This window comes from Neopsephotus bourkii, unplaced genomic scaffold (assembly GCF_033783945.1).
Source record: "Neopsephotus bourkii isolate Nb327-2 ecotype Australia unplaced genomic scaffold, CSIRO-AGI_Nbou_v1 NB_168, whole genome shotgun sequence".
Lineage (NCBI taxonomy): Eukaryota > Metazoa > Chordata > Aves > Psittaciformes > Psittacidae > Neopsephotus > Neopsephotus bourkii.
In genome coordinates this window covers 18,970,899-18,984,569 of record NW_026900684.1, presented here as the reverse complement: position 1 = coordinate 18,984,569, position 13,671 = coordinate 18,970,899, and the positions used below count along the sequence as shown (strand labels likewise).

Below are 13,671 nucleotides of genomic sequence, written 5' to 3'. Positions count from 1 at the left end.
TAATTGTAACCGTCCCTTGATGAGCAGCTCCTGGGGTCCCATTGAAGTCATTGCAGCAGTGGTCTGTAAGTGCCTACAGCCACCTCTTCATGAAAGTACAATCACTGACAAAAGGAAATTGCATCATCCAGTTTTTCTTCTTTGTCAAGAAAAGGGGAAGTCTCACAGTAGTAATGTTAATGGCAGCAGGATTAATTCAAGGAAGTTTAGCAATGTTTCTTTAAAAATGGGTCATTTAGCAGAGAAACTAAGGAGCTGAACACTGATTGTTTGCCAACCTGACCTTGTATTCCTGACTCAGACATGAGCAGGGTGAGGACCAGCCTCTATAGAGCACCAAAAAAGCAGCAAGATTGTGAAGAGAACAACGAAGTAAAGAAGAGCTACCAGTAACTGTAAATTTCCCTTTCCTGACAATGTTTGGTGCTCTCTCCACTCTCCCCCCACCCCCTTCCCTCCTCCAATGAGGTTCCTTCATGCTTAGGATGTCCAGGCTCTTAAGAGTTGATTTGGTTTTGGCAAGTGTGAAAAAGTGGTAATTGTTGGTGATTATTGAAAATACCTCTAAAATTGCCCATGGTTAAATGACTGTCAGAAAGCCACATTCAGGAATGGCTATTACATAAATACATGCTGATATTCGTGGCCACTGTTGGGGAAGAAATTCCATATGCCATGGTAGGAAATATAAGACCTTTTCATGATCACTTACCCCACGAGTCAAAGAGATTTAGGATCAATAACTGAGCCTGAGGGTGTTCTGCAGAGCAATGAATGAAATATGGGTCCATTCATATTAATTAAGGGAATATGATTCATTGATATTCATGATGATTAGAGATAAAAATTATTTTCTCAGGTCCTCTTAGGTCTTCTTAGGTCAATTGTTCTTTTTTCCCCCCCTTTATCTTTTCGATATTGCAACAGTTCTCCTCACAGCCTGCCCTATAGTTTTGGAAATCCTGCCCTTATTTATGGCTATTTATCCCCTAAAGGAAGGTAGAAGAGTTAAAATCTTCCCAATTAAAACCCTGTGCTTGACTTGAATCTCAGGGCACTGCAGAACCGTTTCCTGTGATTGCAACAGAGAGAGATAAAATTCCACACTGGTGGGAATTAACAGAAATTAGATCAAAGATTTCCAGACAGTTAAAGGTCCAAACCCAAAATATCCTTTGCTGCTAATATTTTTGCTTCGATCTTTTTTGTTCTTTTGTCGGCAAACAGAGCAGTGCTTCATACAGGAAGCCAAATTTGCCTGTCAAAAACAATCCAAATTCAAAGCGTAACAAGAGCTGATCCGCATTTGCATGCACTGCAATTCCCCATGCAGATTTGTACAACCCCGCAAGCAGAGGGCTCAGTGGGTGCCTAGCTGGCGATCTGTAGGCACGCTTCCCTAGCTGACACATGCAGGACTAGCAAGGTGGACGGAATTAGGGGATTTGGGATGTGCTCTTCTGCTGTGAAGCGGTTTAGCACGTAGTTTTGTTTTGGGAGCTGGACAGAACCTGCGGGCAGAGGAGGCGATGCAGAGCAAGCCCCGGCGCCCCGTCGGGGCTCTGGCGCGGCTGCTGAGCTCTCCCGGGGCGCTGTCGAGGGGCCCGAGAGCTCCCGTCTTCCATCGGGAGCATGAGGCTGAGCAGAAGCCTCCATCTCCCGGGCTATAAGAGCCAGGCGAGGCCTGAGGTGGGGCTGCCGTCAGCTGGAAGTGCCTCCCTGGAAGCAGGTACGTGCCCGCGCCCTCCGCATTTGGGAGGACTTTCGGCGGGGTGACACCGACAGGGGACGGCTCGGTGTCTGTCCCTGCGCCCGCGGGGTGGAGCCCAGCTCGGCTCGGCTCGGCTCGGCTCGGCTCAGCGCTGCAGCCCGGGCACTCCCCGCGTCCCCTGCCAGCCGCCGCCGCAGCTGCGAGCGCCAGTGAGGCGCCAGCATCCGCTCGGTGCGGCTCTCCCGGGGCCGGTCTGACCGAGCCTTCTGCTCCTTCTTAGTAGTCGGCACAAATCGCCTCCCTCCTGCCCCCCGCGGCGAGGAGGGCCACCCCCGCGGAGCCCTCCCTCTTTCCTCCTTCCCTCCCTTCGCCCGCCCTCCTCCCGTAGCTGCACACCCCGAGGAAGGGCTTGTTTTCCTGCCCGGATGATGAATTTCTCCGCAAGGTCATCCCTGCCCGCGGCGGCGGCGTGCCCGCGGTTCCCCGGGCGCTGCCGCGGAGGTAAGGAGCGAGGGGGAGGTGGTTGGATCGTGAGAACCTCCCCGCACACACACACTCGCACAGCAAGTTTATTTGGCGCCGGGGAGGAGCGCGGAGGGTGCGCGGACAGGTGCCCGGGGCACGGTGGGCGGCCTCGCCTTACCGGCCTTCCCGGGTGTGCTGGACCGGGCCCGGCAGCGCTCCTCGAGGAGCCGGCTCCGGTCCGCAGCGGTGTGGGCTGCGGCCGCCCCGCCGAGCGGGCACCCGGGGCTGGAGGCGACCGGGCCGGGTCAGCCCAGGGGAGGCCTCTGTAATCCTCTTTACCGGCGCTTGGAAGCGGGTTTGCCTCCCAAATGTCCGAGAGCGCGGAAAACTTAAGGTAGTGATTGTAACAGTAATTGTAATAAGGTGCTCCCACCGGGTCGGGGGGGGTTGCGGCCGAACAGGCTGGGGGGATGCGAGGCGCGGTCGCCACGGCAACGTGTCGGTGGCCGCTGTGTCGCAGCGAGGAAGGTGCCCCGGAGGGCCCCCCGCCGCGGGGTTCTCGGAGAAGGGGTCTCCCCCGGGGCCCGCCCCGAGACCTCGGGGAGAAGCCGGGAGGGGACAGACGTGCGGGGGCACCGATGTGCCCCCTGACCGGGGTGCGGAACCCCGGGGCTCTCGGGGGTGCTGCGCTGAGAGTCGGAGCGTGGCCCGCTAGGGGTGCGAGCCGGGATGTTGCAGTCGAGTAACTACGTGCCCGGTGATGCTCGTTCGTGTCAGACCTGCACTGCTGGCTGGCTAGACGAGGGGGACGGAGCAACCTGGCTTGGGGCGATAGGGCCCGTCACAAAACCCCGGTGGGCCTTGTCCTTTTCCTGCTGAAGTTGGTGACAAAAACTACAGATGATATTGCTAGCTCCCGCTCTGTGACTCGTGTTATACGCACTGAACCTGCCTTTTGTGCCCCTCAGAGACTTGGGCTCCATTAATTATTTCCTTCACCCTTGTTTGTCTCTTGGGAGAAGATAACAATGCTGCTGGTGGATTTGTTAGAGTCATAAGGTATTATTATAATCCCATAGTCTAACCTCTTCCGTAGTATAAAGCCTAGACTATTCCCCAGTGAGTCCAGGGTCTGGCCCACCAGCCTCTTCAGTTTTGTTTTAATGAGTCCCAACGATGGGGAATTGACTGCATTCCTGGATAACTGGCTCCGATTGTTAATCTCGTTGTTAAATGTTGGCATCTTTTTTCCTTTTTGAACTTTTTGGACTTCATCTTCTAGCTACTGGATCTTGTAATGTCTTTGTCTGTCAGATTAAATAGCTATCTAGTTTCAGATCGTCTTTCTCTGCTCAAGTATTTAAAGGCAGTAATTAAATAGCCGCTTAACTTTGTCTCTGAGATAAATAGACAGGGTTCCTTTGGTCTCTCCCTGGAATGCCAATGCATTCCCCAGGAGAAACCCAGAGCTCTGCTGCTCTTTTCCAAGCCCCCACTGTTGTCCTCACTGGCCATCAACGCTGCACAGTGGATTCCAGGAAGGCTCTTGTTAATGTCATGTGCAGAGATAATAACCTCGTGTTCAGTATTCCCCTGTCTATTCACCCAGTGGTACAAACTTTTCTTTCCCACGGCTACACGGTGGGAACTGATGTTCTGTTAGTTACATGCAGTGATCCCTCTGTTTCTCTGTTTTCTCACATACTGGCTGCCTGTCCTGAAAGGGGCATTTAAATTAAATGCTTACTGTTATAATTATAATGCTATATTATAAGTAAATGCTATATGCTTAACTTTGGATGTGCCTATCTTAAATGGATTTTTCCCTTATCCTTCTATCACTTCACTTCCAGAGAGTCTGCAGCTCAGGAATGACAATAGAGCTCTGGTGTTTCTCCTCTAGAAGTCAGCTGAGTTTTTTCCTGGGACCACTGTGCTAAAAACATCTTCTTCCTTCTTCGTAGTATTCTCTCCAGATGACCTTAAGGTTATTTGAAGTTTACTGGGGAGTAAGTTATACTGAGTAATGTAGAAACTGCAAACTGAAAGCGCCCATTAGAGTGAATTGGTTTTGTAACTGCTTTCATTCTGCTGTGCCTCCAAGTGGTGCTTTCCTGTGTTACAGAACTGCAAATCCAACTGATGAGTATGATGTCTAGGCTGATACATATATTGTCATTATGCTAAGATCCTTTAACTTGAATTTTGTGAGCTTTACTTACTCTGGAGTGTGCTTAAGCCTGGATTTATAGCTCTTTAGAAAGCACAGTGTTCAAGAGTAAGGGCCAGAGGTGAGTGGGTTTGGCACGATATTATCAAGTTCTCCAGTAGCATGTAGCAGCTCAAAGGGGACTGAAAAGATGAGATTTCAGTAGTTTGAAGACACCTGCTGTGGGAGAGGGTACAAAATAATAAAGGTCCTGGAAGTGGGTACTTTTTTTTGTTAGGTTGTTGGGATTTGGTTGTTTTGCTGTTTTAGGATATTTGGGGGGGGTGGGAGGTTGTAACCACCGTGACTTATCCTGTCTATGACCTTAATGCACATTGAGGGAGAGTGATGTAAGAAAGGTCCAAAAATCAAAGACCTCCCTTGTACATGCAGACTATCCCATGAAGTGGAGTGATGATCCTTGTGTATATGGTTTATTTGCATGAATGAAGACAGCAGGTTCCAGCCTTTAGAATGACCTAATTGTCTTTGAACTGTTAAAATTAAGAAGTGCATTCTGATTGTGTAACAACTTAAGTGTCAGGACAGCGACCTTTTCTGAAATTTCACAAGGATTTTTCTGTTTTCTTTTCAAGACCCTGAAAATGTGCATGCAAAAGATTGCAGTAAGTATAGGCAGTAATGGGCTAAGTATAAACAGTGGTGAAAAAGCAGCAGTGCCTTCAAAGGTACTAAAATAATTACTGAGCTCAAATATCTGATCTGATTGAACAGAGTAACCCTGTAAGCTCTAGAATTATGGTGAATTTTCTATAGGCTGGTGTCAGCATCTTCGGAATTGTTTCTTATTTATACAATTGTATATTTCCCCCCTTCTCCCCCCAACATGAAATTTTATTACCTGGAAGGTGTCTTTCCTACTTCCGTTCACACTGAGCTTTTCCTCCCCAAAATGGGCTCATCTCTCTGGGGTTTTTTTTTCCTCAACATGTGCTTTCCTTTCTCAAGGTTGCATATTCTCTTCAACTCCTTTTGCAATCAGAAGAGCATGCATATGTTTCCATAGGGTAACTGGTCCCAAAACTTGCATATTTTGAGTCATAATGCCAATTCAGAGGCAGCCCAGCATTAAGAACTGTGGCTGTTAGTTAATCTTACAAGGCCAGAAGAGACAGAGGGTAGAATTTTTGGGTCTCAAACTTAGTGTCATATGAAGACTACACAGCGAGTGCCAGGTTAGAGTTAGGCAGATTTCGTTAGCACAGTATGTTGGCAGTAGTAAATTTGTCAGATTTAGGTTCTACAACTGTTACTGCCACCTTTATTTTTAACATCAATTCCCTCCTTCAGATGCAGCTGAAGCTAAGGAGAACCTGATTATATTAAGAACATCCTGCCTCCGATTTGTTTGTGCGGTTGTCACTGGTGGAGGAGTAAAAGCAAGCTGCATGTATTCTTACAGCTACAGACAGAGCGAAATGTTGTACCTTGTACTACTGTGTTTCTAGCACTGCATCATTGTGTAATTTGCGACTCCCACATTAAAAGCAGAGGTGTGATATAGGCTGAACCTTTTGCCTTTGCAGATTTAAGAGCAATCCTGGATTAAGAGCTGATATTATCTGAGGGCATGTAATGACTTTGTAGCTGATAAAACTTTCATACCTGCCCTACAGGGTTATGAATTGATTCTATTTGTGCAAAATTCTTTAAAATCAGTTGCATTGTTACTGGCAGTGCTCTGATGTTATTATGGAATATGAGAAATATAACGAGTCACCCAGGATTGCTTCTTAGACACAAACTGGTTGCCTAATTGTAAGCCTTGATACCATGTAACAAGATGTCTGAACTAATCCCCTATTTGGATTTATACATTGGATCATTTAGGTAAATATCACCCTCTTCAGAGTCAGAACAAAGCAAAGATTGATAATATTTATTGGGTAAAACCAAATTCTGGGTATGTTCTGAATGAAATTAAATCACCTTCCAGTAGGAAAAGCTTCTGAGTGAGATTGGAGCACAGTTTAAATCTGCAAATAGCAAAATCATAGAAGGGACTAGATATGTCTGTTTTATTTTACATGGACTTTGAACTCAGTGACAGTTCTATAGAAACAAAGACTTGTACTGATTAAAAATTTGATCATAGATGATCAGTTGCTTACTAAAGTTGATCGATTTTGTTTCTTTGTGTTGATGGATCAGAGTTTGTGTTTGTAAATTGGCTGCAGACCCAAAAGGGCAGAGGTGTCTGCACACTGAGTAGATGGGAGAAAAACCACACCACCACCATTTGCAGCTTCATGCAGGGTGTAGGGAAGAGAGGTGGAGGGAAAGGTGGGCACCAAAGGAGTAACAATTAAGAGCCAGTGTAACGCAGTTTTATCCCACTCTGTCAGCAGTGGATACACGTACGTGAGGAAAACAAGTGGGGGGAAGATTGGTTACAATATTATAGTGAATTGCTGTAAAAGCTTCTATCAGGGTGCTACAGGTGTGTCCACAGAGGACAGCTTGAGTTCTACTTTTTCTCCCCACATCTTTAACTCCAAGATCCTGTGTTACAAAACTTAGTGGCAGGTATGGAAGCTGTTACCACAGCCAATATCAAACAGACATCCACGGACATCCTGTTATTTTGGTTTTTGGGGTGTTTTTTAATGATCTGGGAACAAGAGTCAGTATCTATTGGATCTGTGCCTGTAGCAGTTAGCAACACCCATTACTTTCATTTAACTATATTTATTATACATTAGTAAAACATGGTAATAACAGTTGGGTTTGTTCACTTCCTTGCCTGCTTTCCCCCCTCTGAAAGTAGTTCTCTTAGAAGGACAAAGAGAAGTTAATCAAGGGGGACACGATCAGACACCCCAATGCTTTGTTGGATTATTAGTATCTGTGCTATTAGCATCTTTACACACTGTTATTACCTGTATCTAACATAGTCGAGACTGTCTCTGAGCTGAGAGTCAAAGCTTGTGTCACTTGGCATCTTGTAACAAGTAATTTTCTAAGCTAAGTTACATCACTGTTGTCTGTCTTTGGAGATGAAAATCGTTTGCTGAGGGAGTGCATTAGGAGGTGTTTCTCATTTCCTCTCTCAGGCAATCTCTCACAGTCACTAGTAAGGAAATAAATACAACTATGATAAAATAGATATGAAGGACATTGCTAGACAGGTGAACTTCAGATCCAAGAAGCAGCAGCATTGTGAAGTTTAAAATCATTCATACTGTGTATGGACAGATTGTGGTTACATTGTAATAATGTACACACTCTCATTTCCTGCTCCTATACCTTAATGCACACACATGGGAGGGAAAGAGCAGTGTTTCCTGAAGGGTTGGTAGTCTAGCTAAGTTTGGCAAGAGCTAACAGAGCTACCTCAGTAGTTCAGTTAGCTACTATATGTTTTACTAGTGTAGGAAAGGTTGCTTGAGAAGAATCTGTATTTGTCTGAAAAAGAATATACCAATCGGAGGCAGAAAGTAATGACCAACATTCAGATTCGAAAAGGCAGATCTTATTTGTCCTTTTTTTTTTTTTTTTTGACCTTTTTTTCTGCTAAATGGACCAGGTGTTTCTAAAAGTCTGGAAAAGTAATCAGTGTTTGCTTGAGTTCTCTGTTACACCTGTATCTTGAGAGTCTGCTGTAGCTCAGTGATAGCAATTAATGCTGTTAGCTCTTCACAATCATCATGCAATTACCACCACTTAGCGTTTCATCCTGTAGAACAGGATGGCTTTCCATATGCTTATGTCATTTTCTTTTTCCTTTGGGGAAATATTGATTGCTGTGATTGGGACCACAGATTGTATTCTAGTGGTGGAATTCTCTTTTGCAATGACTCTATTGTGCAAAAAAGAAAAAAGCTTAGTTTTCAAAAGGGAAGTAAAAAATACAAGGCAAAATGAAACAAGATGCTGTGTAATTATTTTACTGCTCTTCATACAAAAAGACAACACATTCAAATAGAGGATGTGAATACTATGATACATTATGACTAATCTTAAAAGGATACTATAAAAAGCAATGGCTTCTCAATAATGACAGTGAAGCCTGAAGATTTAATTCAGAAATTTTCCTGTGGCTCCAGGTCCCCTTTTCACATGCAAGGCTAGACCTGCTGCTCCATGGAAACATCACTAGAAATTTGAGAAAGCCAGTCAAGGTTTTGGTGGAAACAGTGGGAATTTCCAACATGGGATAATAAAGGATCTCATGTTACCTTAACTTTGCATAAACAAGAGTCAATTCATTAATGCTTGGGTAAAACAAATAAAACTAGTTATGTGGTTGAGCATAAGATTCAGATGGATGGATTTTCCTTTTCTGAGCAGAACAGGAAAGGAAAAGAACAGTAGACTGGTTACTAATCTGATTTTACTTGGTCTTGGGAAGAGATGAGTGTTTCTGTTGGTAGAGGGTAGTGTTGGAGTGTGGTTTCTCTGGTATGAGGGAAACGTTGTCTTTGTCAGCTTAGGGGTGAGCAGAGTCCATTAACGTAAAGCCAGACTGATTGAAAGTGATTTTTCTACTCTTGGGCAAGCATTTTGCCTTAGTAAAGAAACTTTGAAACATTTTGAAGTCCAAGGACTGGTACTTTATCTCTGGTGTGTTGCTGGTGGAATCTTAGTCTAAAGAGTAGTGTCCAGGCCGAGTGCCCAGAGAATGGTCCCTCCCTTTCTGTAGGGCCTCTGACTGTGGAGTATTTCTAAAAGCAGGGTCAAAGAGCAGAGTGAATCTGGAAAGTTAGTGTAAAAAACTAGATAGAAAATCTAGCAAAGATGATGATTGGACAGGTCACTGTTGCATTTTAGCAAATTACCATTTTCTTAGACTACTGGAGCTACAGTTCAGAGCAGCTTCTAGATGCTTTTGGGCATTGGAGGATGAACCAGGTATCACCAGGTCTAGACTTCAGAAAGGAGAAAGTCCTATAAATCTTCCCAGCTCAGCTCTCATAGAAGCAGTCTGACTGTTGAATTAGCTAGACCTTAGGCTAGAAAATGCTGACGGATAATCAGCCCTTAGTATTTAAACTAAAGGGTCACCATCACTAATGTCACTCTCCTTCCTCTGAAGCATCAGTTTCACACAGTTGAAACTTAACACAATTGAAATGCTTAGCTTTAGAGATGAGTCATTAGGATAATGCTAAGATATAAGCATAGTGGGGGGTGTAGGTAGAAGTAACATGATAAACTATTTGTCAGAAAGATGATACTCTGAGAAGAGCTGTATGAAAACAAGATGACAGAATTATTCCATCCAAAAAGGCTGGTGTTTCACAAGTGCTGAACCTTTTATAGCACTGCATCATACTATTGCATCTCCATATTTATTAGAAGAAAATGTTAATCCTCCCCTTGAGGTTAATAATTAGGGAGTAGCTGTTAAAAGCTGGTAAACAGGCTATGAAGGTCTGCATAGGTTTATAGGAACCCAGATTTCTGCCCAAGCTAAGGAGTAGCCTTGCAACATCCCCTTTTTCAGTACTTGGAAAAATAATGGGCCCATTTCCATCCAGTCTGTGGGGACAGCTATCCCAATCACAAACACAGCTGTGGTAACTAACACTTGACAATTATTAGTTGCAGCACCAAAGGCATTTTTGTAGAAAGGGTGGTATTTTGAAGGCTCATCCCAGCCTATGGTATGGCAGAATAAAGTGACCAGGTTTTTGGGACCCTGCCTGCTCTCCAGTCCTTCAAACAAACCTGCTCATACCATAAGTGTAAGCACTACTAATTGCAAGTGTGCTTTCACCTACATCAGCCTAGGGCTGAAAAGACTTGGAAGAACCATGTGAAGTCACTGGTGTGCAGGTAACTTCACCTGAACGTGGTGATTTCACATTAGGACTGTGCAGAATTTCTGCTGTTTGTCTCATGCCTGACAACATAGGGTTCATGGGGCTAAATTCAGCCTGCAGTTTTGGCCATGTGCTAACGATGCTGGAAATGCATAAGGATGCACTGCAGACTATGCCTGAGGAATAAAAGCTGTTCATTAATTTCCTGAGAAATCAAGCAAAGCTCTATCAGGAGGTGCAGAGAGAAGTTTTAAAAAATGAGTACTACAGAAAGATGAACTTCATTAATTTAGCTTCTTGTGGCACTTAGGAATTAATCCAGCTTTTATTGATTGTTTAAGTCTTGATTAGCTCGATGACTAAGAAATAGAAGGGACAAGCAGTTTCATCCTGCATATAGCAGGCATAGAAATGAACAGAGAGATGGTCTTCCCTTTTGTGAGGAGAGGGGTCTTTACCTCCTGTTTGGGTTCAGTGAACACGTCAATTTAAAGAGAACAATTCAAACCTCAAGTCATAGGGCTGCTTTACACTACCCACAGTGCAACAAAATCAGATAATATCCTATCATAAAGCCTGGAAGACTTTCCACAGAAATACTCTTGTATCAAATGGTCTCCTTTGTGAGTTCCTTTCAGCTGGCCCGTGCTTGGCCGTTATCATAGAAACATGTGTGTTTGATACTGGGGAAAGCTGAACAGTATTAATCCAGTTCAGAAGATGCTCTTAATATGAAGAGCCTCAGGGGAATATTGCTTGGAAAACATATTTTCATAATAAAATGACCTATTTTAGAATATCAATTTTCCATGCTGGAGGAGGCAGGAAGGTGGCAGGAGGCTTGCCAAAGAGGTGGACAATGAGCACACTTGCTCCCTGACAAGAGATGGGTTAAAATGAATGTATTAATAAGATAGCAGAAGGTTTTTTTTTCAGCTGGGTTCTTGCATGGAGGTCATTTGTATGTGTCTGCTATATCCAAATCAATGTGCCTGCAGGAATGTGAGCAGACATTGCTATCAGCAGCCAACCCAAACATGCAGATGACAGGTAGAGAGCCTACACAATATCTGTTTAAGCTGCTCCTCAAAGAGCTTTAGAGGAAAATAAAGTAAAAGAAGGACAAAGCTAATAATAGTTTTAAGTATCTACCAAGAAATCAAGCTTCAATTACATTACACTTCTAATACTATAATAGCAAGTAGTGAGCTGTGTAACAAGTGGTTTTGCTGTTACTCATCAGTTCCATCTGTACGGATGCTCCAAGACAACCCATGTGTTGTTGCTTCTCCAGTAGCAGAGCCAGACTTCAAGTGATTAATGAATCCTCCCTACTCAGCCTCAGTTTGTCTTGTATTTTTGTCTGTTGAAACCTTTCTTTTCAGTGTGACTTATAACTGAACTTCAGCGATCAAATTAATCTTTAACCACTGTATGAGTTCAACTAGGTGGCAATCAGAGCCACACCTGTTATTGTAAAATCACATCAGTCAGCAGCTAACATGCTGCTTAGAAAAAAACCCCACCTTATTTGGATTGGTTAAATTTGACCCCACAGTTAAAGGCTGTAATTTCTTTGATGCAAACCCCATTAATGGAGTTGCTGTAGTTTATGTGAGGTATAAATCTGGCCTTTTACCAGAGGTATCTAGCTGGAGATACTGAATTGATATGAAATTATTCCAAATGCCATAGTTGCCATTCTGACATGAAGCCAAACAACATCATCCTTTCAGTCATTGTATCTTAGGCAGCTGATTCAGAATGAATTCAGGGCGGATGAGGTAGAGATGAATGTACAGAATATTTAGCTGTGGTACTTAAGCCAGCCAGTAGCATGCCCTTTGAAATCCTTGTTCTCTACAGTCTTTAGTGACCGTCCTGAAATACTCCTGTCTGTGTTGCGACCCTGAACAGTGGATGATGATAATCAACTCCCAAGGGTTACAATTGTGATTGTACCAGGACTTCTGCAAATCCAAACCCTGTCTCCATCGTGCTTTGTGTAGGTGCAGTGTGCTGTGCATAACGTTTCAAGCCTGAAGTTTTCTATGCAATGGTTTGTTGCAGTAGCTTCCTGTCACTGGATTTAAGAAAGACCAGAGCAGTAGAAAATATGCAGAGAAAAAGACAACAAATAGGTCTTGTGACCTTTTCAGTTCTGTCTGGTTGCAGAAAGGTGTTTTCCGATCACTTTAATGAAGTCTTCCTGATGCTGCTTTGAACCACTTTTTCTGATTAATGATTCAACTTCTCACATCTGGACAGGAAACAGAAGCGTAAAAGTACCTGTTTTCTAGCAGGTGGCTTTTTCTACACTTTTGTAAAGTGGAGTTAAAGACACAGTTAAATGACTTTTGGGGTGGACCCAGTAGCTTAGTTTTGGAAAGCACTTTGAAGAAGAAATGCACATGAAAATATATATTACCTTGAATTAATGCCATATTCTTTCATCTCTCCATCCCTCTCTTGAAGGCTGACTTCATGTATTGCATGTGGAATTTCATCCATCGGCTCCTAAAATGAGCTCCATGACCATAAGTTAACTGGCATAAGTCTCCTGTAGTCACCTAGTCTTGATTTGAAATTGTTTACTGCTGACTGTTGAAATGGTTTATCAGACATAGGCGCTAAATGACTAATTGTGCCTTTCTTGAGAGAAGGTTTCCTGTTTGTGACTGAAAAGAGCACAGTCTTTGGGAAAATGGGTTTTCTCTTTTGCACATAGGCTTTTTTTTTTTAGTTAAATCTATTTGCTTTCTTTTTTTTGCTCCTTATGTCCCTATACAGAAAGATACTTTCTGTATGGCCAGACAGCAGCTTTTTTAATAGTATTTGCTGTTAGTCACCCACTGAAGAAAGAGACCTAACTGATGACAGGAAAAAGATCAGGAAATGGGAAAAAATATCCATCAGAGATTTAGAAAGACAGAGCAATGCTTATGACATTCAAGCTGAGCATGCAGCATGAGGTAGCAAGAGGTATGAACATGGTCACCATCAGATATTTAAGCAGTATTAAAACTGCCTTTCAAAATGATGCTGTACCATGGTGCAAAACATGATTTAAAACCGTCCATTTCTTATGAACAGTTTCCTGGCCTTAAGCTGTATGAAGCTGTGAAATGGTCTGGCAAGGAGCATGGAGTAGAGACAGATGGAGAATCAGTGCTGGAAGAGTGTACAAGCCTACTTCCACAAGGCAGAGGGCCAGCAGATTTCTCTGTCACATGGACCAAGCAACTTACTTTTTCCTGCACATCCTCTTTTCTCTGGTAGAGCAGCTCTCCCCTTCACCTCTTGACTTTTTGCCCAGCCAGAATTCTTTCAGCAGTTGTGGAGATAGGTCAGCCTCGTAAATGGAATAAAGTTGTTCATGTGGGAGAAGGCTGATGTTCCCAGGATCAGCATTTCACCTCATTCTCCATTTTTCGGGGAGAAACTTACAACTGAGGCACACTAACCTTGAAATCCAGCAGCTGAGCAGCACCATCTAGATA

The 13,671-nt window shown here is 43.7% G+C and overlaps 1 protein-coding gene across 2 annotated transcripts in view; it reads left to right on the top strand.

Moving 5' to 3' along the window:
* The first annotated feature begins 1,331 nt into the window (after positions 1 to 1,331).
* Positions 1,332 to 13,671, top strand: part of GPRIN3 (GPRIN family member 3) — a 35,916-nt gene continuing 23,576 nt past the window's right edge. The window contains exon 1 of one of the 2 annotated variants that reach the window (XM_061374684.1): positions 1,332 to 1,729. The gene's annotated coding sequence lies outside the window, so the exon portion shown is untranslated. Of the gene's footprint in view, positions 1,730 to 1,956; positions 2,213 to 13,671 lie in introns of those variants that run through there. The other variant, XM_061374676.1, reaches the window with a different exon arrangement.